At 42.1% G+C, this 23,799-nt stretch overlaps 2 long non-coding RNA genes across 2 annotated transcripts; both read left to right on the plus strand.

Annotated features, from left to right (window-relative positions):
• Positions 1–340: 340 nt before the first annotated feature.
• Positions 341–2,539, plus strand: LOC145717938 (uncharacterized). Its single transcript, XR_014141469.1, has 2 exons — positions 341–399; positions 2,300–2,539. It is a non-coding gene; the product is annotated as an uncharacterized LOC145717938 (long non-coding RNA).
• Positions 2,540–4,179: 1,640 nt separating this feature from the next.
• LOC145717764 (uncharacterized) lies at positions 4,180–11,788 on the plus strand. The gene is made up of 2 exons (XR_014141161.1): positions 4,180–5,365; positions 9,087–11,788. It is a non-coding gene; the product is annotated as an uncharacterized LOC145717764 (long non-coding RNA).
• The last annotated feature ends 12,011 nt before the right edge of the window (positions 11,789–23,799 follow it).

The raw sequence follows: 23,799 nt of genomic DNA on the forward strand, positions 1-23,799 counted from the left end.
TCCACCAGCAATACACGAGGGCTCCAATTTCTCCACATTTTTGCCAACTCTTATTATTTTCCTTTCCTTAAAATTTTTTAGATTTTTAAAAAAGATTTCATTTATTTACTTGAGAGAGAGAGTGAGAGAGAGAACGAGCAGGGAGAGCAGCAGAGGGAGAGTGGCCGAGGGAGAGGGAGAAGCAGACTCCCGGCTGAGCAGGGAGCCGGATGCGGGGCTCGATCCCAGGATACTGGGATCGTGACCTGAGCTGAAGGCAGACGCTTCAATGACTGAGCCACCCAGGAGCCCCTTTCTTTTTATTTTTTAAAAAAATTAACGTACAGTGTTATATTACTTTCAGGTGTACCATATGATCATTCTATAATTCTACACATTACTCAGTGCTCATTGCAATTGGTAAGTGTACTCTCAATCCCCTTTATTTGTTTCACCTGCCCCCCCCACCTCCCCTCTAGTAACCACCAATTTGTTCTCTGTATTTAAGAGTCTGGCTTTTTCTTTGTCTTTTTTTTTTTTTACTTTGGTTGTTCGTTTGTTTTGTTTCTTAAATTCCATGTATGAGTGAAATCATATGGTATTTGTCTTTCTCTATCTGACTTACTTCACTTAGCATTATACCCTCTAGACCCATCCATGTTGTGGCAGTGAGACCTTCCATAAAGATGGAGTAAATGTTAAAAAGAACCTGTCAGAGATGAAGAATTCAACAACTGAAATAAAAAATACACCAGAGGGCATCAATAGCAGATTAGAGGATGCAGAAGAACGGATTGGCAATCTGGAAGACAGGGTGATGGAAGGCAACCAAGCTGAACAGCAAAAAGAAAAAAAGAATAATAAAAAAATGAGAATAGGTTGAAGGAACTCAGTGACATCATCCATCAAGCATAGTAACATTTGCATTATAAGGATCCCAGAAGGAGGAGAGAGGGGAGGGGCAGAAAATTTATTTGAAGAAATTATTTTCCTTTTAAAAAAATTATAGCATTCTTAGTGGGTGTGAAATGGTATCTGGTTGTAGTTTTGATTTTCATTTCTCTAAGGACTAATGATGTTGGGCATCTGTTCATGTGCTTGTTGGCTGTTTGTATATCTTACCGTCTTTGGAGAAATGTCTACATTCACATTTTTGCCCATTTTAAAATGTGGTTGTCTTTTTGTTGTTGAGTTGTGAGAGTTCTTTCTATATTCTACATACTAGGCCCTTGTCAGATACATGATTTGAAAATATTTCCTCCCATGTTACAGGTTGTCCTTTCACTCTTTTGCAAGTGTCCCCTCGTCCTAAAATTTTGGTTAAGTCCAATTTATGTATTTTTTCTTTAGTTGCTTGTGCGTTTGGTGCTATATCTAAGAGACCAGTGCCAAAACCAAGGTCATGAAGATTTACCGCTCTCTTTTCTTTGATTTGCCCCTATGTTTTCTATAAAGGTTATGGTTTTCGCTCTTATATTTAAGTCCTTGATCCATTTGGAGTTGATTTTTGTGTATGTTCTGACAAAAGGGTCCGGCTTCCTTCTTTTTGCTTGTGGATACCCAGTTGTCGCAGCACCGTTTGTTGAAAAGACTGTTCTTTTCCCATTGGATGGTCTTGGCACCCTTGTCGAAAATCAGTGACCATATGTGTATGTGTTTATTTGCGGACCCTCAGTTCTACTCTACTGGCTTAAATGTCTAGTCTTGTGACGATACCACACTACCTTAATTACTGTAGCTTTGTACAAGTAAGTTTTGAAATTGGAAAATGTGAGTCCTCCAACTTTGTTCTTTGTTCTCAAGTTTGTTCTGGTGTTGGAGTCCCTTGCAATTCTATATGAACTTGAGGATCACTTTTTCCGTTTCTACAAATAGGACATTGGGATTTTGATAGGGATCACATGGAAACTGTAGATAAATTTGGAGAGTGTTGCCGTCTTAACAATATTACATCTTCCATTCCATGAACGCATTTATTTAGGTCTTCTTTAATTTCTTTCAACAGTGTTTTGTAGTTTTCCGTGTACAAGCCTGGCATCTCCTCAGCTAAATTTATTCCTAAGTACTTTATTTTTTTTTTTTTTAGTTTTTAAAATTTTTATTTTTATTTTTTATTTAATTTTATTATGTTATGTTATTCTTTTTTTAAATTTATTTTTTATTATTATGATGTTCAGCTAGCCAACATATAGTACATTATTAGTTTTTGCTGTAGTATTCAATGATTCATTAGCTGCATATAATACCCAGTACTTTATTCTTTTTGATGCTATTGTAAATGGAATTATTTTCTTAGTTTCCTTTTTTTTTTTTTTTAAAGTAGGCTCCATGCCCAATGTGGGGCTTGAACTCAGGACCCTGAGATCAAGAGTCAGATGCTTGGGCCCGTGGGTGGCTCAGTTGGTTAAGCAACTGCCTTCGGCTCAGGTCATGATCCTGGAGTCCCGGGATCGAGTCCCGCATCGGGCTCCCTGCTCAGCGAGTAGCCTGCTTCTCCCTCTGACCCTCCCCCCTCTCATGTACTCTCTCTCATTCTCACTCTCTCAAATAAATAAATAAATCTTTAAAAAAAAAAAAAAGAGTCAGATGCTTTATGGACTGAGCCACCCAGGCACACCTCTTAGTTTCATTTTCAGAATGTTCACTGCTAGTATATGGATACACAACTGGATTTTGTGTGTTGATTTTGTATTCTGCAACTTTGCTGAATTCATTTATTAGCTCTAATAGCTTTTGTAATGGATTTCTTAGGATTCTTTAATATGGAAGATTCTGTCATCTGTAAATAGTTTTATTTCTTCTTTTCTACATTTGATGCCTTTTATTTCTTTTTCTTAACTAATTGCTCTGCCTAGAACGTTTGGTACAATGTTGAATAGAAATGGCAGGACTGAACATTTTGATTTTTTCGTGGTCTTAGGGGGAGGCTTTTATTCTTCTTTTTTTTTAAATCTCTGCATTATTTTTATTTCATTATGTTCAGTTAGCCAACATATAGTACATCATAAGTCTTTGTTGTAGTGTTCAACGATTCATTGGTTGCATATAACACCCAGTGCTCATCCCAACACCTGCTCTCAATACCCATCATGGAGTATGATATTAGCTGTGTGTTCTTCATAAATGCCCATTTTCAAGTTGAGGAAGTTCCCTTCTAATCCTAGTTTTCTGAATGCTTTCTATCATGAAAGAGTATTGGATTTTGTCACATGCATTTTCTGCATCATTTTGTGGTAATCATGTGGTTTGTTCCCCCTCATTTTATTAATGTGGTGTATTATATTGATTTTCGTACGGTGAACCACCTTTACATTCCTGTGATGAATCTCACTTTGTCATGATATATAATCTTTTTAATTAAAATTATTTTAATCAAGAAAACTGCTGGGTTTGGTGTGCCAGCATAGCTTTTGACGTTTTTGCATTTATATTTGTAAGGGGTATTAGTCTGCACTTTTCTTGTGGTGTCTTAATCTCACTTTGCTATCAGGGTAAGGTTGGCCTCATAGAATGGGTTAGAAATTTTGCCTCCTCTTCTATTTTTTGAGGAGAGTTTCAGAAGGATTTATAATTCTTCTTTAAGCATTTGGTAGAATTCACCAGTGAAGCCACCAAGTCCTGAGCTTTTATTTGTTCTGAGGTTCTTATAATAGATTAAATCTCTTTATTTTTTTATAGGTCTATTGAGAATTTTTATTTCCTCATGAGTGAGTTTTGTTTGTTTCCAGGAAATTGTCCATTTCATCTAACTTATCTAATTTTTGATGTGTAATTGTTCATAGCGCTCACTTGCCATCTTTTTTTTTTCCTAATCTCTGTAAGGCCAACAGTAATGTCCCCACTTCCATTTCTGATTTTAGTAATCTGACTCTTCTCTCCTTCCTTAGTATAGAATCAGTACTGCTTATATTTTCTTATACTGTAAGGAGATAGCAGCTTCATAGGCTTCCATGTGTGCCTTTCCACATAATGTCACTTGTGCTAATATGAAGATTCTGCCACCTACCAAGTACGTGATTGCCAACTATATACTGAGAGCCTGGAGAAAAAAAAAAACAAAACCCTGGGTGATCCACAGAACCATTGGATTTCCTGTCAGATTAAAATGAGGCAGAACTCCATTATTATCTAGACTTCAGAAGCCCCTTTGTAAGCAGAGAACTCATATTCAATATTTTTTTTTTCAAATGCAGGTATCCTCCTTACCACAGTGCACATTTACCTTGGTAAATAGACACAGGTTTTTGGGAAAGGCTTGGCTGGGTTTTTCTGACCTCCACCTTAATCAAGGCTCTGGGCCCATGGGCTGACTTAGACCTCGACACTTGGTGGGGGACTAATGTTTTCCACTACGGTTGCTAGCATCAGCTTTCTGCTTTCCAGCTCTCATTTTTTTTTTTTCCTTACGAGAATCAAGTAATACCCCAGCCAGCTGTCCATACATCCAGACCCTAGAATACTACTACCTACTATCTATACTATCTATATTGCCACAGATTCCGGTCAGTCAGATGAGATTGACTCCACCCTGGCCTTGCTGCCCGGTATGGTAATGATGCCCACCTTGCCCCTGGTAGTTTTGTGCCACCATTGGGACCCTGCCTTTTGAGAATCCTGTCATCTCCACTGATTGCCAGTTCCATGCCGTCATCGCTTGCTTCCAACAATGGTTTGCAGAGGAGAGTCAGCACTGAGCTCCTCAAAGATGCCAGTGCCACTTCACCAGCAACACTCCTTATTTGAGTCGTGATTTCTCTGCCCTCCAAAGAGACAGAGGCTGGAGGTAGGACGTCCGATCTCACATTATAAGTCGTATCTAAAAACCTACTCCCCTGGACCTTCTCGCCAATTCCTCAATTTTCTCTGCCTAGGAAGTTCCAGTATTTCCGTGTCATTTACCGTAGACTGTTTGTTGTCCACGCTTCTATAACATGCACATTATAGGGGCCCTTAAAGGGGCTGGGTTGGCCCCTTTAAGGACATCAAACCCCGAGTCACAGCTCTGTGCTCCCACGTTAATAAGTTCTCTCCATGCTGACTTATATTCTGTTCCCTGTCTTGTGGGACCAACATTCTCAAAATCCACTGGCACATATATTATCTCGCTTCATGCAAGTACATATGAGCCAGGTCCTACAGTGTGTTCTGAATGTAAGGCATTTCCCATCCAAACCAAACTGTATTTTTTTTTTTCTTGTGCTGTCATCTTACCTAGTCTTACCTACCCTTGTTATTAGTCCGATAGTAATGGAAGTTAGCAGAGATTAATGTTGAATAAGAGAAGCAACATCTGTTTGGGTGGCTGCCTTAGATGAGGTCTTTGCAGGGTCTCTAGGGACAAGGAAGCTTCTCCAGTAGCAAGAGTTATGGGACTGCTAATGCCCAGGTGAGGTTTCAGGGGATTCTGGGTATTCAGTGTTCTCATGCTCATCACCTTAGTGTGTCTCGGGGTTCCACTTTTTCTTTGTCAGATCCATACGTAAATATGGAGAACTGTAAATTCTGTGCATTCCATCTCCATGCATCTCTGCCAACCAATAATTACGGTCAGGGCCTGATGTTCCACCATCTGCCTTATGACCCCCAGGAGAGGAGGTCTCCTTGATCCAGTAGGTTAGGGTGGGTGACAGGTTGGGCTATCCCATCAGACACACACACACCCATGACAGAGAACCAGTTTAGGGCCATCTCTGAGCCACCTTAAGAACTGCTCATGCTGGGAGGTATCTCAGAGTCTACACAGCCGGCCCCCCAAATCCGGCTGCACACCCCAAATGTGATCCTGGTTCAAGTGGAGAAGAGATGCATGTTCTAGGCATGTTGCCCTCTTCAGTGAATGCCTCAGGCATAAATGACACCCCAGGAGGGACCAGGTCCTCTCCCTTCACCCCAAACCAAGAGATACTCACAATCTCACAAGTATGGGAAAATCCAGGGTTCTGGTTTCACATATAGGCAATCAATCCATGATGCCGATAAATATTTCTCACTAAGAATGTGAAGTAGAGCATCACAGTCATCTTAGAAATTAGATTGTCACCTGGGTCCCAAGATTGTCATCTTCTTTCTATGGCACCTGAAATTTATCCTCAGATCAGAGTCTTAAACCACATCTTACTTGCTCTACTGACTCACAATGCTATGGATGGATGGATGGATGGATGGATGGATGGATGGATGGATGAGCGGGTGGATGGGCGGGTGGATGGGTGGGTGGATGGATGGATGGATGGATGAATGAGATAGTGAAGAAAATATTAGAATGTAGAGCCAGATCTGGCTATATGAGAAGGCTGAAGTTGAGCGGGTGGATGGGTGGGTGGATGGATGGATGGATGGATGGATGGATGAATGAGATAGTGAAGAAAATATTAGAATGTAGAGCCAGATCTGACTATATGAGAAGGCTGAAGTTGAGTGATATATTTGATTCAGAGAGACACAGTGTTTATGGAAGAACTAAAGTGTGTTGTTCCAGTGTACAAGGTCCACATAGAGCATGGAGATGGTGTGTTTCCAAGTACTTTTCAGGGCCATGAAGATGTCATTGTGGATTAGCCCAGGCAGAATGCCTCAGGAGTCATTGGTGTCTCTCAGGCAGAGCCCAAAGAAGGTTCTGGTGGGTCTGAAGCTTACACAATTTGGAAGGCCCTCTTCTAAAATGATGAAAACAAGCATGAAAGTGAGTGTTTATTTAGGATGAGAAGAAAATTCATAATAAACTTTAAAAGATGATGACTAAATCACTGAAATTCCAAAATAGTATGCACACACACGCGCGCGCACACACGTATGTAAGTGTATGTACATATATATACATATTTAGAGACACCAACTATGTAGTTGTACAATCTAAAGTATGATGAAACAGAAGTTCAAGGTGAAAGATACAATGGTTTTGTTGTGAATCAAAACAGCTAACTCTTACAAATTTTACACACACACATCTCATGGCCACATGAACACATAACATGGGCCTGTGAGTGACAGTTGACTCCCTCTAAGAATAAAAATGCACTCAGGTTCATGTTAAGCCTTTAGTGTTTATTTTCACAACAAGTTTTAAAAGTAAACTAGCTTTTCTGACATTTTTTTTTTTTCCTCAAAAAAAATCTTGTTTCGAGTTAGGATAACAATTCATGGGCTTCAGAATTTATCTTTTAGTTAGATGTGTTTCATTGTATTCTGACAACAGCCATATTTAGCCAAATGGAAGATTTTCTGTTGCCCATTTCTGAGTTCCCAGGTCCTCGTCCATCTATTGCTCAAGCAGCCTGGAATGACCTACCAGCCTGCAATTACAACTGTTGGAACCTGTCAGGGCTAGTCAATGAATAAGTCAAAAGAGAAAGCTTGCTTGGTATGAGGCAAATGACTGTGTTTTAGGGGACACAGGTCCAGGACAAAGCGCACGCTTCCCTACAGTTTGTGTCACTTAGATGGGCTCCTAGCAGTGAGCTTGAATTCCTAGGTCTAAAATAGCTAAACTGTGTGTATGATTACTCTCGTTGTCTTCCACATGGGGATAAACCACTATGTGTAAAGCATCCAGTCAGTTAGGAAGACAGCCAGGAGCCTGTCTGTTTTAGGAAACCACTTAGCCACCGAACAAGAGCTACTTCCCTAAGTGGAATCTTAGGGAAGCGAAGAGTTAACCATCTTGCACAGGCTGACAAAATGTTTACTGCCTGCTGAGATTTCGTTCATCCACTTGTGGACTGCATGCAGATGACCCATTGACTTTGGATTCCAGACTGCTTTTCCAAGAACCATTTGAAGGTAGTGACAATATATAGAAAACGTCTCTGCTGTTGGCTTCACCCCTCAGGGCTATTTTTCCAAACAAATAAGCATGGCAGATCAAATTCAGGAATTATCTCAAGAAGGAATCCAATCATTTACGCTGAGGCGTCGCAAAAAGGATGAGAAATCCACGTGAAGTTTCTGTGAGCATCTATCCTGGATTTCAAAAACGATTGTGGCTTAATGTCTGACACCAGGGGTCTTTGATGTAATAAAAGAATGCGCATCCTATATTGAAATATGAAGTACTGTCAAAAGCAACGTTATGAAAACACCTGGACAAGTACACATCCAAGCAAGTAGAGGGAAGTACAACTGTTTGCAGTATTTTAACAAATTGGTTTGTGAAGCGTTTGGGAACCAGAAATGATGATGGCCGTGCTACCCATAAGTGCTAGAGATTGCTCCAAGATGAATCCAGCATGTTCCCGGGGTCTCAAATTTACAGAACATATTTACATGCCATAGCGAATGGAAGGAATCACACATTTCATACCGACAGGGCAGTGAGAGGTCGCCCTGCTGAAGTGCGGGCACAGGAGGAGTTATTTAGCTTTGCCCCTTGTTGCTGATCTCTTTCTCATTTCCTTGAGGATATTTTTATCAAATAGCTCTTTTTCCCGGTAATGCACAGGTGGCCCCTGTAGGTACCTTTGTTCTGCCTCCTTGTAGCCTAACCCATCAAGTGCAGCTATTGAACAAATGATTGCTTCTGGCAGAAGAACTTCCAGAACAAAACTCACTTTGTCATCCCTTGTCAGAGTCAGCATTTTCTTGTCTATCTGTTTGTAGATTTCTTGTAAATGTCTCACCACCACATCCAACTGGTCTTCATCCTCCAGGTATGTTTCAACGCAGATCACGTACCTGCTTGAATTCAGAAATGATGCCAGCCACCTGGACTCTTTCCTGCCTTTGACAATGTCCAGAAGATGGTGATCAGCTCCCTTTCTCTTCACGATGAAGTCCACTAGCTTCTGGTTGGCTCGGTCCCGAGCAGCCCTCATGCGGTCAGGGAGAATTTTCTTGCAGGGCCTCTTCCCGCCCAGGGAGGCCTCCTCCTCAGAATCTTCCAGGTCGGCATAATTCACCTTTGGGAAATCAATCTCCACATCCCCGTCTTGGATGGCTTTCCTAATTGGGTAACTGATGTCGGCAGCATAATAGTCCAGGAAAGAGCCTCCAAAAGACCCGCGACTGAGCCCTTCTCTGTAGTGGGAAATCAGGGAGAAACACCAGTTCGCACTTTGCTCGTACACTTTCCTGGCTCTCTTCATCAGTTTTTCTTTCTCTTTACAGTCCAGATGCTTTAATCTTCGAAGAGGAACTCGAATGCCACTCATTTCGCCGTGCATGTTTGCCTCAATCAAAAGCACCCTTGCAGTCTGCTCTGTTTGGCTGACACTCTTTACCACCGCTGGCCAAAATGGGTGATCCTGGAATTTGAACCAGACCATCATTCCTCCTTCAATGGGACAAGGCTCCTGTGGAAAAGCCATGCTTGTCGGTTGTCCCATTTCCTTGCTGACATCCTTTTTAATAGCAGTGGTGGGGCTGATAGCCTTTGAGCTGACGGAAGGCTGAAGTCCTTGCAGCCCTTTCTCAAACTCTGGTACCTGCAGCTGCCTTTTTCTATTTGCCAGACGGAGTGAATAACGCAGCTTCGGGTTAGGGGCACTGGAGGATGCTGCCACACCTTCCAAGCCTGGCTTCCAGGGACCCTCTCCGTGGTCCCCAACATTCCCGGAGAAGGCAGAGCATTCAGAGGAGACGGCCAGGGTCTTTGGGTCGGTGTCACGTGCCTCTTCTTTCAGAGCCTTGGGTACAGTGAGGTTGAACCCTGGTGGCAGAGATGGAAGGGCGCCTCCGTCTTTAGCACTTGTACCCTCCTCCTTGACTGGGCAACGCAAGGGCCTGACTCTTGAGGCGTCCCTCTTTTCCTTGCCCTCTTTCTCATAATCACCCTCTGAAAGTGACGGGAAGTTTGGGTACATGCTGGAGCTTTGTGAGGACTCCCCTTGCATTTTCCTTGGAATAGGAGTGACGGTTCTGTGTGCCCGTGGTCGGCCACCGTCTGGGGCGTCCTCACTCTGTGAACGTACCAGCAGCGATTTGAGTTTTTTGCTTTTCCTAAGACCCCTCAGTAAGTTCCCTTTGGGCTTCCGGTACTTTCTACGAGATCGCTTTTGTGGTCCCCTTTGGGACGGCTTAATGGTCTCTGGATCATCTGATGCTCTTGCTGGGCCCAAATTTGCTCTCTCATTCAGAATCTCCAGTGCCACTGTAAGAGCGTTTCTGTAGGGCACTTCCTGTCCTGGTGGGACACTGGCCTCCGACTCGGCTATTAGCAAGGAGGTAATGTATTCAATTTGAGACTCATTTAGGATCTTTATGTCTGTGCTTTTCACTTCAATTTTTTCATCTACGGAGAGTATCTCAACTTTTAGAGAAAGTGCCCCTTTCCTCTTATTTTTTGGTGAGATCCTAGATCTGGACAAAACCTTTGCTGGCCAAAAATGGCCTTTCCAATTGCACAGGACATACTCAGCATCCATTATGATTTGAGTTTCCTCTCAAGAGGTAATTAACAGAGGTCGCGAGGTCTGGCCATCATACCCACAGGCACGGCAGGTCTTCCCTAAAGCAATGTTGTTCACCACACCTCTTTGGCCTGGGACCACAAAGGGCTTACGGCTTGCATGGCCTGTCCTTCTTCACCTGAATCTCCCAGGGTCGCTGGAACTTGTGTTTTGAATGGACTATACTGGAGAATACTGGAATGTGGAAAGGGAAAAGAAGAAAAGTATTAGAAAAAAATTCCTTTTGTGAAAGTAGAAGAACATTGGTCGATGAGAATTGATAAGAGATAAAACAAAGAAATATAAAGAGTGTGTATCAGACAGGGGGTAAATACATGGCAAGTATCGGGGGGGGGGCGGGAAATGCAGAAGATACCAGAGGAATTTTATTACTTTCCAAACCCAACTTCTTGCCCTGCTTGTTACTCCTGCAATATTAAAGAGCATCTGTGTGGGGAGGTGGGTGTCATTTTCCAGATCTCATTTGTGTTATTGGACATCCTGTGCCTTTTGGGCTCTCTGGGGCTCATCCTGGGGGAATGCTTCAGCTCTCATTTTTCTGGGGGTGCCAATGCCACCCTGTGCCACCCAAGGAAGCCAGAGGCGATCTCCAGCCTACAGACACTGAATGTCAGCACAGTGTTGTGTTCAAGAGCATGAGCTTAGAATCCAGAGGCTCACGAAGGTCATCATGGTGGTTACTGGTACCATCCTTCATAAGGATTGCTGCAGGCGTGGGCCATTGGCTGTGACCTGCCCTTTTTCATTTCTCTGTGGTGGCTTAAAAGGCTGTTTCCCCTGCCCCCAGCACATATTTGTGTAAAGAAGTGGCTGTAGAGTGAGGAGCAAGATAAACCACACTCCCCAAGTGTCATCACGAAGTGATTGCAAATGAAATGTTTAGTAAAACAGGAACGTCTTACAGAACACCACGTAGGTCGGGGGAGGCGAGGTTCTGTGAGCTGCATCTGTTGATTCACACACTCCAACTGCTTGTCCGGCAGACCCTTTACCTCTGCTCTGTGCTTCTGAAGTGCACTGTCCTTCCAGGGATCAAATGACAGCAAATGTAGATACCCAGGACCTCCTACGTACCTCTAATGTCAATCTAGAAAATCAGAAAAGCAGATGGGAAATTAAGCCGATGAGACGGGGATGGATTCATCATTTTCCCTTCCCCAACTCTGGAATGTAGCCCATTCTGAAACAGAAATGTTAGTTAAGTCTCATTTATAATGTAGACATGTCTATTTGCTTCCTTCTTTTTGCGTTTCAAAACTATTTCCACGTTAAGCTACTTAGTTTAGGCTAGTCCTCCTATTTCAGAACCGTGGGAACTACTGCTTTCATCATAGTCTTTTTTTGTCTGTCTTGGATGCGTAGATTTAATAGTAGCAGCTTGTGTGTGTGTGTGTGTGTGTGTGTGTGTGTAACAAAAATGGGGTCTATAAGTGTGTTTTGGTGTTTCTCAAGTAACATTAAATGGGTTTGTGGAGAACATAAAACGGGTAGAGAGAGATATATAGGAGGCAATACATTAAAGATGCTTACTGTCAATATGATGGTACGTGGGCTCGTCACACACTTCCGATGCATCCATATACACATGCCCGCACATATTACCTAGGACTACATTTCTTCACTCAAGAGCACATGTGATCACTGTTTCATGTGAATGCTGATTTTTCACATCGTTTTTGTGAATCTCTTTACAATGTGGTTTCTCTGACATTTAAAAACTTAAATACATTTCGAACATTTAGATGTGTGTAATGCAGAAAGTGCAATTGTTCTCTCAATCCCTCTCCCCACCCCCTCCCCAAGAAATACCCTGTGAATGGGTTCTACTTTTCTGTATACACTGTTCAAATATGTATTATAGTTCACTTATAGCTTTTAGGTCATCCATTATCAGTTTCAAATGGTATGTTTCACAGTACAAAATATTATTTCCCTAATAGATGCACGTATGCACAGCTTTGTTCACACATACTCATAGGTATAATATGAAATGTATGATGACTAACTATACCTACTTTGGGCATAACCTGCACAAACTTTTTCTTGCCAGAGTGTATGATCATGCAGGTACTGTGTCCTCTGCTTTAGAGAACTCAGTGTGCTGGCTCTCAGAACACAGGTGTGATGTGAGGACACAGAACAAAAGGGAGAAGGAAAAACAGGTGATTCAGCCAACTGCAGTCTCCCTGCAGCAGGACCTGCCAGCCCCTCATACAGAACAGGAGTGCCTGAGTCACCTCAACTCCAACCAGATAGCTGCCCATCCCCAAGACACACATACACACACACTCACAGATATATACACACACCCAGAGCGATGACGTTAGAGACCCAAGATGCCTGATATCGGTGCATATAATCCATGCTTTCTGCTCTACACACGCATGCAAATGTTTCTGCTTCCAGTGCAGATGTTATTTTCAGCTCCTTTCAGTTCCTTGTTTTGAAAATACACACGGAAAATCTAAAATGCTGTTTAAAACTATAAAGTAGGGAAAATGTTAAGCATCAGTAATCTGACCACCTAGGAGGAATGTTAACTGCAAATATGTGGGTCCACAGACTCCAGCATGTTTTATTCTGTTTATACATATTTTCTATAAGATACTAAAAAGGTTTTAAAGCCATACCACCGATTTGAATATTCTCTCCTATTCACATTTGCGTACATCTGTTCAACTATGAAACACTTTAATGGAGTAACTTCCAGCGGACAGCCAAAATATCAATGGCAGTTACTTTTTCCGATTACCAAAGCAATGCATCCTTGAGAGAGGCGATCAGAAGGGAAGGGTGTTAAATGAAAATATTAAATCCTAAATGGCCTTCTCACCATATGCTTTGGGCCATTGTCCAAACAGCTTCCATTAAGGGTTGGTACCTAATATTGCAGATGATTTTCTTTTTATCTTTTGTACTAACAAGAGCACAGCTCTCTTCTTTCCCTCTAAAGATGCATACAGGTGGATGTATAGACAGGCAGATGACAGATAGATAGAGATAATGATATGTAAATGTTGATCCTCTTTTGCACACCAGGAACAATGTCTTAAAAATAGAACCTTGAATGACACTAAAGTAACCCCCAATCCTCAGAGGGCTTGGATATGAAAATGTATCCAGTAACCTAGTCGGCGCTCAACAAGTATTTGCTGAATGAATGGGATAGGGAGATGTCGGTGCTCAACGAGTATCTGCTGAATGAATGGGATAGGGAGATTTTCACCTTATTCTTAGGTGAAAACTCCATCTGACCCCAAGTTGTTCTGGTCTTGGTCACACAATAACAACTTTAATTTTGTAATAAAATCTCAAGGCTCAATTTCGTCATGAGGATGCCCAGTCTCAGGCAATAATTAAAATCCTAGCTTGGTGGGCGCCTGGGTGGCTCAGTCAGTTGGGCATCTGCCTTCAGCTCGGGTCATGACCCCAGGATCCTGGGATCGAGTCCCGCATTGGGCTCCCTGCTCGGCCGGCGAGTCTGCTTCTCCCTCTCCTTCTGCCCCTCCCACCCCCGCTTGTGCTCTGTCTCTCTCAAATGAGTAAATATTAAAACGAAAAACCAGAAGGGGAATGGTATAAATAGCAACTCCGCAATCTATAACTTCACAGTCAATTCCAGACCATCAAGAAATGGAACCCTCAGATGGATCAGCTTCAACTTTTAAGTCCTGGTATAACTTTTGTTCTATTCCATTTGCTCTTTGGTTAAGGAATGAAGGAGCTTTTACAATAAAATCCACCGGCCCATCTTGCATGGAACGGCTCTTTTGTAATGCTTCTAAAATAGACCTATTTTCTTCAGCCGCATATGTGTGTGAGGCAACATATTCTTCATATACTTCAAACAAACCAACAAAATTTAACAGACTGAATAAGGAAGCAGATGGAATACAGCTATCTTCTATGAAGCCAGACATTAACAAGACTTGCAAAAATGTAAAAACAATGCCACTCCTCTTACAACATTTAAAAATTTTTTGAATATAGTTATTTTCTTTTTTTAATATCACTACCAATCTCATTAGAATATAGTTATTTTCATAAAAATGTTATTATGTTCACATATAATGATTTTATTTTAAATGAATTAATGAAAATTTGAAAATTAAAAAAAATGAATGAAAGAACTTGATGGCAATGAGTATTTATTTCTCCAATCAACGGCCATGAGTTTTGGAAGAATTATTTTGGAAGCTTTATTCCTTAACTCTTTTGCCCAGTGAGGGCTGTAATCATTTCCAAAGAAAGAAGAAGACAATACTCTGAAGGTATTGTCTCAAAATAAGGGCACTTTCCCTGATATGACTCCCGTACCGCCCCCCCACTCCCCAGAGGCAGGAGTTCTCTCATCTTTACCCCAACACCCCTTCATGTCTTCCCTACAATTGCTGCTTATTTATTGGAGCTTTCTCTCTCTCTCTCTCTTTTTTTTTTTTTGAGAGGGAGAAGAGAGGGAGGGGCATAGGGAGAGGGAGAGAGAGAATCTTAAGCAGGCTCCATGCCTAGGGTGGAGCCCAATGCAGGGCTCAGTCTCATGAGTCTGATATCAAGACCTGAGCTGAAATCAAGAGTGGGACGCTCAACCGGCTGAGCCACCCAGGCACCCCTTGGAGCTCCTTTTTTTTTTTTTTTTTTAAGATTTTATTTATTTATTTGAGAGAGAGAGAGCGCGCACAAGCAGGTGGAGGAGCAGAGTAAGAAGCAGACTCCCCACTGATCAGGGAGCCCGACACAGGGCACGATCCCAGGACCCCGGGATCATGACCTGAGCCGAAGGCAGACACGCCTAACCGACTGAGCCACCCAGGCACCCCGTCCCCCTGGGAGCCTCTTTTAAGCTGTAGGTTTTGTGACTTTAAACTGTCCCCAAAACATGTATTTCCACAAATGGACAAGACAACTTGGCAGTCCCCCTTTTTTATTATAAAGGCACATTTTATGTAATTTCAGTTGTAAAAGAAAATACGTTCTTGCCTGTTTTTGCACCTGTCCAGTGCCAGATGAATTCAGCACGAACTTTCACATGTAAAAGTTTTTAAGTTTTCATTGGGTTTGAGTTCCATTTGTAGAATAACTGAATGGGAATTGATAATCTTCAAACCCTTCCCTTGTGTTGTTCACTAGTTTCATAAATTCATAAAGGTCACTTGGAAATGTGGGCTATTTTGTACAAACATTTAAGTGGCAAATATTACAAACTGAAAAATCATGAACTGTCCTCGGTTTTCTCAAAGAAGTGAAAAAATTAGGCTTGCTTCTCCCCTACAAATGATCAGCTACAACACTAAATACACATATACCTTCAAATTGCCAAGCTCTGCCTCCCAATTTTTCCTTAACAAAGAAGGAACCAGAGAAGCTACTCTTGCAGGCACACACCATCAAGAGCTATCTACCCAGAGAAGGAGAAGCATGAGTGCTTGAGCAAAGAACTCTACAAAGGTCAAGGTTTCCCTCAGGGCCTTATTTTAAGACTAGAGTGACTTCTCTCCCATGCCTCTCACAAACTCAGGTGGTTTCTCCCATCAAGTAGGCCAACTTTCTTCCAAAGATGCTCTGTTACCCCTCCAGTCCCTATGACCTGCCACAAGGAGACCTCCACTACCGTCCGTAACACGACTGAAATCATGCACGGCATTAGGGTTGAAAAAGTCAAGGACAGCCTCCTCTTTCCAGCAGGCGAGACCTCCATAGTTAACTAATATCCAGGCGAGTGGGCGAGGTGTGTATTTCAGAACGTACTGATTTCCCTGTGTCGTGCACAAGGAGAAAAAGGTGCCCTCGTTCACAAGATAAGTCACTGCGTTGTAGATTGTCACAACAACACTGGATGTATGCCAGGTGCTTGCTACCCATGGGGAAAGACTAACAAACCTATAATCTAAGCCAACAAGGGCATGTTATGTCTCCGACACAAAGACTGATGCAGACCTTCATGTACTGACTCAGGAAAAAAAAAAATTCAGACAAAAGAAATCTAGCTAGAGACCAATTAAGTACAAATAATACGCTTTACGTGAAGCACACATTCACACGGAGAACAACAGTATATACTTCATCGTGGGATACAAAAGACATGTAAATGCAAGAGAAAAGTCTAGAATGGTAAACAGAAATGTCCCATGGCATTGTTCCATTGAAAAGAGAAGAAGAAAAAGGATGGAAGTGTGTGGCGAGTGAGGGTAGACATCATCATTTTCCGAATGTTTTAAAATATTACAGGGAGGACACATTTGTGTGTTCATAGGCACCCAAACCTTACTTTACAGAGATTCTAAGGAGATATGAAATGAAATACTGGATGTAAGTGAACAAAAAAGGAGGCAAGCAAAAACCGTAGCTTACCATTGCGTAGAAAGCAACGAGAATAGATTAGAAATGTCTTTGAGGTATATTTTATATTGATCAAAGGAAACAGTCATTATTAAATTGTATATATTTAAACACATAAGAGATATCGTATTGCAGTCCAAGAAGAGAGAAGGGCTGCTGAATGTATGAAGGAACAATAGCCAACAATGTTCCAAAAATAAAGAAAAATATCAGGTGGTATATTGATGTGCCAAACTGCAAGCATAATACATTTCCCCCCTTCCCACTCCCCCCGCCCCCTGCACACACGAAAACACACATACAAACAGGTCTAGGCTCATCATAGTGAAACTTCTAGAAACCAAAGGGAAAAGAACTGCCTTGAAAGCAAAGAGGGAAAAACAAACATGACTAATAAGCAATATTCTCTTACTATTTTAATTAGAGAGAGCTTGACAGAATTATTTGGGGACCAAAAAAGAAAAAAAAAAAAAAGGACAAAAAGGAACAATGAGACAAGAGTGCCACGATAGGAAGTGTAGGCACTTGTAGTTCTGGAGAAACCAAGGCACGATATGGTGGTTCTGGGAAGCCATGACCTCTGAGGAGGAGACCTCAGAGCTTGGGCTCAGACTTTGTCTTTTAGAGATGTTTCTTAGTTCGTGTGTGTGTCAGCTACTCGGCGTGAGCACAGTATTATCCCTTAGGCTACACAAAGTAACATTAGGTCTTCCAATCCCACCCATTTGCCTCATTTGCGGACTTCAAATTTTCTCTCTCATATCGGACACATAGTAACTTCACTATAAGTAGGTGTAAATGAGTAAACTTACATCTTTAAGGGTTCATGGGACAATCGTTAAGCAGAGGTACACGATGAGAAATATTTGGGGATCTCTGCTTTCAAGAACTCAGGTAACAATGTCCTTGTGTAATGGTGTCACCTTAGGACAGCAGAACGGGGCTGGGGTATGACAGGTTATTCAATCACCTTAACCCCCCACAAGAGGAGCTGCCATCCTCTCTTATAAAACAGGAGGGATTAGAGCTCTCAATGTCCAACTAAAGACCACACACCAGGAACACCCACAAACATGCGCGCGCGCACACACACACACGACTCACATTGATAGCAGACACCGACTAGTCTCGATGTTTCTACAGTTACTCCATCTCTCCAGTCTGTAAATATCCTTGTTAAGTGTTTCTGCCTCCAGGAAAGAATGGCTTACCCCGGTTGTCATGGAAACCAGAATGTCATCAAAACATTCTCCCTGATGTTAGCTTTCTATGGAAACCAGGAAGTCCTAATACACCCTCAGATGCAGAGCACTGATCTCACTCTCAGTCAATTACACCCTGACCAATCCAATGAATGAATGAGTGAGTGAATGAATGAATGAAATATCAGAGACAATACCCAATGTTCTCAGAAAAGGCATGGAGGGCAGGGGAGTTTTCGCAAAATGGATTATGGAGGAAATAAAGTAGAAATAGGTAACAGCTTCTGTTTTCCCTTCACACGTGTGCGCGCGCGTACACACACACACACACACACACACCCCACTTAGGATCCGGGTCCTGTTAAGGACCTCCTTTCAACCTGCCAGGACACATGAGGCCAGGTGTGTTTGTTTAGGTGGGATCCAAGGTCTCTCAGTCAATTTAAAATGACCCAAGAGGAGAAAAAGTGTGAGGATAAAGGACCTGGATGTCAGTGGAAGGCAAACTAGAAACTCAGGTTGCAGTAGGACCAAATGACCCTGAGTCTACACTTGGACAAATATGTATTGACAGGGTTTTCAGGACACCAATGGTTCCTGAGAAGAGAGACAACTCCCCACAACGTCCTTGATCTAGGACAATAGGGAGATAGAGACGAACCTCTCACATTTGGGATCTGTGCTCAGCATGGACTGCTGCAACCACGCTGACAATGAATACTATGCTCAGAGATAGGGCTCCTATCATCAGGGCACACAGCACACACTTCCTCTCTCATAGTCATTTACATTAGGGGAGAGAGCTGCCCTGTGATGCAGCTCTTCCTCCTGTTAATGAGCTCCAGGCAATTCTTCTGTGGCCAGTCCTGGGCAGTGATGTGCTGGAAGCAGGCCTTTGGGAGGGGAGAGTGCAGTTCCAATTTCCAGGGTTTTCCTATTTCCATGATGTAAATACTCCCATTATGGCCGACTTCAAGCCACTGACATGCTGTCACTGAATGCTGATTTGGCAAGTGATGCCCCAGATCAGCCCCCTTGAGGTGACGGTTCCCGACAAACCCAGCACAGCCCTGGACCCCAGATTCTGGAGCAAGACAAAGCCCTCCCATTCTATACGCAATCCAACAGAGAAGGGCAAGCTGGACGCAATCCAACAGAGAAGGGCAAGCTGGACTTTTATATAACTGTGCCAACTGAATGAAGGCTTTCACCGGGTTCTTAGTGTAGAGGAGAGGGAGAGAGATACCAAGACCCCCCATGTAGCCTATGTAGGTTTTGGGGACGGAAAATAGTGGGGTGCATCCATCTTTTCAAATCAGAGATGCTTTCTGAAAGACCGATGCAGGTTTGAGTCTCAGCTCTGCCTCTCCTCAGCTGTGTGTGACTTTCACATCGCACCCTAACATCTCTGTTCCTTAGTCTCCACTTTTTTGTCAAATCAGCTAATAGTGTCTCTGCTCTCAAAGGGTTGATTAAACTTCATGAGGGAACAGTAGTAGACTTTGGCAGTGCCCAGTGGTCGTTCTGGGAGAGCTGGGGGTGGTCCCTGAGAACCCTCTGGAGGACCAATGAGGTCTTCTTCTCCCTACTCAGTATCAGTGAACCTGGATTGCCTTTCCATTGAAACAACAGATTGTAAGAGGTGAAGTGAAGAGGCAGGTAAGAAAACCCAGGTCTTTCCTATTCAGGTAGGTATTAAGTAGATTTGCAAAGATGGAAAACAATGCCATACTTTTAATACTTGGTTTTCAAAAATGTAGTATTTTTTTTTCATAAAGCGTATTTACATGTAAGCAATAACGGGCTTAATATTATTCTTAAATGAATACATTACAATGGAACTGCTTAGGTTTTGTTTTGTTTTGTATTTTTTTCAAAATACTTCAACACTTTATTACAGTGGTCTAAGAAGCATTATCTTTAATTAAAATATTTTCTTACTGATGGGTCATAGGGTAGCTCTATTTTTAATTTTTTGAGGCACCTCCACCCTGTTTTCCAAAGTGACTGCACCAACTTGCATTCCCACCCCAAAGACAGAGGTGTAGTGAAAAGAAGGGCCATATACACCCCGATGTTCATAGCAGCAATGTCCGCCATAGCCAAACTGTGGAAAGAGCCGAGATGCCCTTCAACAGAAGAATGGATAAAGAAGATGTGGTCCATATATACAAATGGAATATTACTCAGCCATCAGAAAGGATGAATACCCAACTTTTACATCCACATGGATGGGACTGGAGGAGATTCTGCTAAGTGAAATAAGTCAAGCAGAGAAAGACAATTATCATACGGTTTCACTTATTTGTGGAACATAAGGAATAGCATGGAGGACATTAGGAGAAGGAAGGAAAATGAAGGGGGGGGGAATCCGAGGGGGAGACGAACCACGAGAGACTATGGACTCTGAGAAACAAACTGAGGGTTCTAGAGGGGAGGGGGGTAGGGAGATGGGCTAGCCCGGTGGTGGGCATTAAGGAGGGCACGTACTGCACGGAGCAACTGGGTGTTATACGAAAACAATGAATCGTGGATCACTACATCCAAAACTAATGATGTGTTGTATGGTGACTAATATAACATAATAAAATAAAATTTAAAAAAACGAGTTAAAGCAAAAAAAGAAAAAAATTAAAGTATACCATCCAGTGGCATTAAGTAAATTTGCAATGTTGTGAAACCGTCACCTCTATCTTCTTAACAAAACATTTTCATAAGTTCTAAAGGAAATCTTATACCCATCTTATACCCAGTCACTCCTCACTCCCACCTGCCCCCAACCCCTGGCAACCACAAATCTACTTTCTGTCCTTATGGCTTGGCTTATTCTGAATATTTCATATGAATGGAATCACACAATATGTAACCTTTTGTGTGTGGCTTTTTATACATAGAATAATGATTTTAAAGTCCATCTACATTGCAACATTCCCTTTTATGTCTGCATAATATTCTGTTGTATGGATATTCCACCTTAGGTTTATCCCATTCGTCTGTTGATAGAAATTTGGGTTGCTTCCACTTTTGGCTGTTTTGAATAGTGCTACTATGAACATACATGTTCATGTGTTTTTTGAATGCCTGTTTTAAATTGGGGGATGGGGTGGGGATATCTCTGCTGCATCATATGCTAATTATATGTTTAAGCTTTTGAGGAACCACCAAACTGTTTTTACTTCTTTTTATTTTATTTTTTAAAGATTTTATTTATTTATTTGAGAGAGAGAATGAGAGAGAGAGAGCATGAGAGGGGGGAGGGTCGGGAGGGTCAGAGGGAGAAGCAGACTCCCTGCCGAGCAGGGAGCCCGATGCGGGACTCGATCCAGGGACTCCAGGACCATGACCTGAGCTGAAGGCAGTCGCTTAACCAACTGAGCCACCCAGGCGCCCTTCTTTTTATTTTTTTAAAGATTTTATTTTACTTATTTGAAAGAGAGAGAGAGCACGAGCACAAGCAGGGGGAGATGCAGAGAGAGAGAGAGGGAGGGAGAAGCAGGCTCCCCACCGAGCAGGGAGCCCACCACGGGGCTCGATCCCAGGACCCCGAGATCACGACCTGAGCCAAAGGCAGATGCTTAACCGACTGAGCCACCCAGGCGCCCCTCACCAAACTGTTTTTTTTTTAAACAGTGGCTGTACCATTTTAAATTCCCACCAGCAGTGTATAAGGCTTCCAACTTCCCCACATTCTCAACAGCAATTTGCTATTTTCCCCCTAATGTTAGACGTCCTAATGGGTGTTAACAGCTATTGTTAGGTTTTGATTTGCAATTCCCAATGACGAGTAATGTTGAGCATATTATCATGTGACTGATGGCCATTTGTATATCTTCCTTGGAGAAATATGTATTCAGAGCCCTCTCCCATTTTTATTGTTTGCTTTGCCATTTGGTTGGAGTTGTAAGGGTTCTTTACATAATCTGGTTACTAGACTCTCCCCAGACATATGATTTGCCAATGTTTTCTCCCATCTTGTAGGATATTTTTTCTCTCTCTCTCAATAGTGTCTTTTAATGCAAAAGGACTTTTGTTTTGATGAAGGCCAACTTACCTATTTTTTTTTTCTTTTGTTGCTTTTGGTCTAACATTTAAGAAACCCAAGGTCACAAAGCTTTACTACTACGTTGTATTCTAAGACTTTTATAATTTTAGCTCTTATAGTTAGGCTTTCTGTGTATGGTGTGACTATAGGGTCCAATTTCATTCATTTGTATGTGGATATACCATTGTCCCAGAGGCACCTGTTGAAGAGGCTATCCTTACCCCTCCCCACCCCGCCATTGGACGGTCATCGTCAGCCATCCCTCACCCAACACACTGGTGTGCTTACAAGAGCCAATGAAATGCTGAGCAGTATAAGGAAGGGAATTAGAAGTAAAACATAAATCATTGGCTTAGCATTAACCTGTTAACTTGAAGTAGTCAGTATGAAAGTGGGATTGCACTGAATAGAATATTGAAGCTTTGCTTCCAAATCTTAGATGAAAGAAGTAAAATGTGTGATTAAAAACGGGGGAAAAAAGAAACCCCAGAGCTGGTAGCAAATGAAGGCCGGTACAAAAAAGTGAAACGTTAAAAGAAACTAATATACGGGGAAGAGGGAGAGAGAGGAAGGGGGAAGGACGGAAGCAGATAGTATCCCCCAATTTCAAACTGTATAGTGTGTCTCGGTAGTGGAATGAAGTATGAATTTCACTTCCTGCGTAGATTTTATATTTTGTAAAAATTATTCTACCATGAATATTTATTGCTTTTATAATTAGAAGAAAGACTTAACAGTAGAACTTAACTAAGAGTGCTCTGTATTAAATTATTTTTGGAAAGTGGAATGTTCTTTATTAGCTAACCTCTGGAAGGATAATTTGAAAATTCATGAAATCTTCCTGGCACCACTGTAAGAAATCAAAACGTGGTGTAATGATCTAGAGATAGGATTCATCCAATACCTGTGTTTTTGTGTAGTCGGATGACAATTGAGATGCATCAGTTTGATTTCCCCTTAAACGTTTAATACAGACAAGTTCAAGTTTGGTGTTAGAAAAGTCAAAAGATGGGTATGAAGGAGGGCACGTACTGCACGGAGCACTGGGTGTCATACGAATCGTGGATCACCACATCAAAAACTAATGATGTACTGTATGGTGACTAACGTACCATAATAAAATAAAATTAAAAAAAAAAAGATGTTACAACTCAGTCTTGGTTATTCATGGAGCAGATACTCCACTCGTGTCCTTTGTTCCTATTTCCTTCCTGTTTTTCAGATTTTTAATAGTTTTCCAACAACCATGGACTGCATTTGCAAAACACACTGGTGTTATGAAGCCACCAGATGGAGATGTTGAGCTGCCATTGTTGATGACAGTCAGGTCCTCCTTGACAAATACAGTGGTTCCAACTTTAGTGGGGTTGAGCTCAACCGGGAGCATTTATTTAAAATGCAGATTCCAGGTTGGTACAGCCACTTTGGAAAACAGTGTGGAGGTTCCTCAAAAAATTGAAAATAGAGCTACCCTGTGACCCAGCAATTGCACTCCTGGGTGTTTACCCCAAAGACACAGACGTAGTGAAAAGAAGGGCCATATGCACCCCAATGTGCATAGCAGCAATGTCCGCCATAGCCAAACTGTGGAAAGAGCCGAGATGCCCTTCAACAGATGAATGGATAAAGAAGATGTGGTCCATATATACAAATGGAATATTACTCAGCCATCAGAAAGGATGAATACCCAACTTTTACATCCACACGGATGGGACTGGAGGAGATTATGCTAAGTGAAAGAGGTCAAGCAGAGAAAGACAATTATCATATGGTTTCACTTATTTGTGGAACATAAGGAATAGCATGGAGGACATTAGGAGAAGCAAGGGAAAAATGA

The sequence above is a fragment of the Leptonychotes weddellii genome, chromosome X, assembly GCF_054177405.1.
Source record: "Leptonychotes weddellii isolate Sample4059 chromosome X, ASM5417740v2, whole genome shotgun sequence".
In the NCBI taxonomy this organism is placed as follows: Eukaryota; Metazoa; Chordata; class Mammalia; order Carnivora; family Phocidae; genus Leptonychotes; species Leptonychotes weddellii.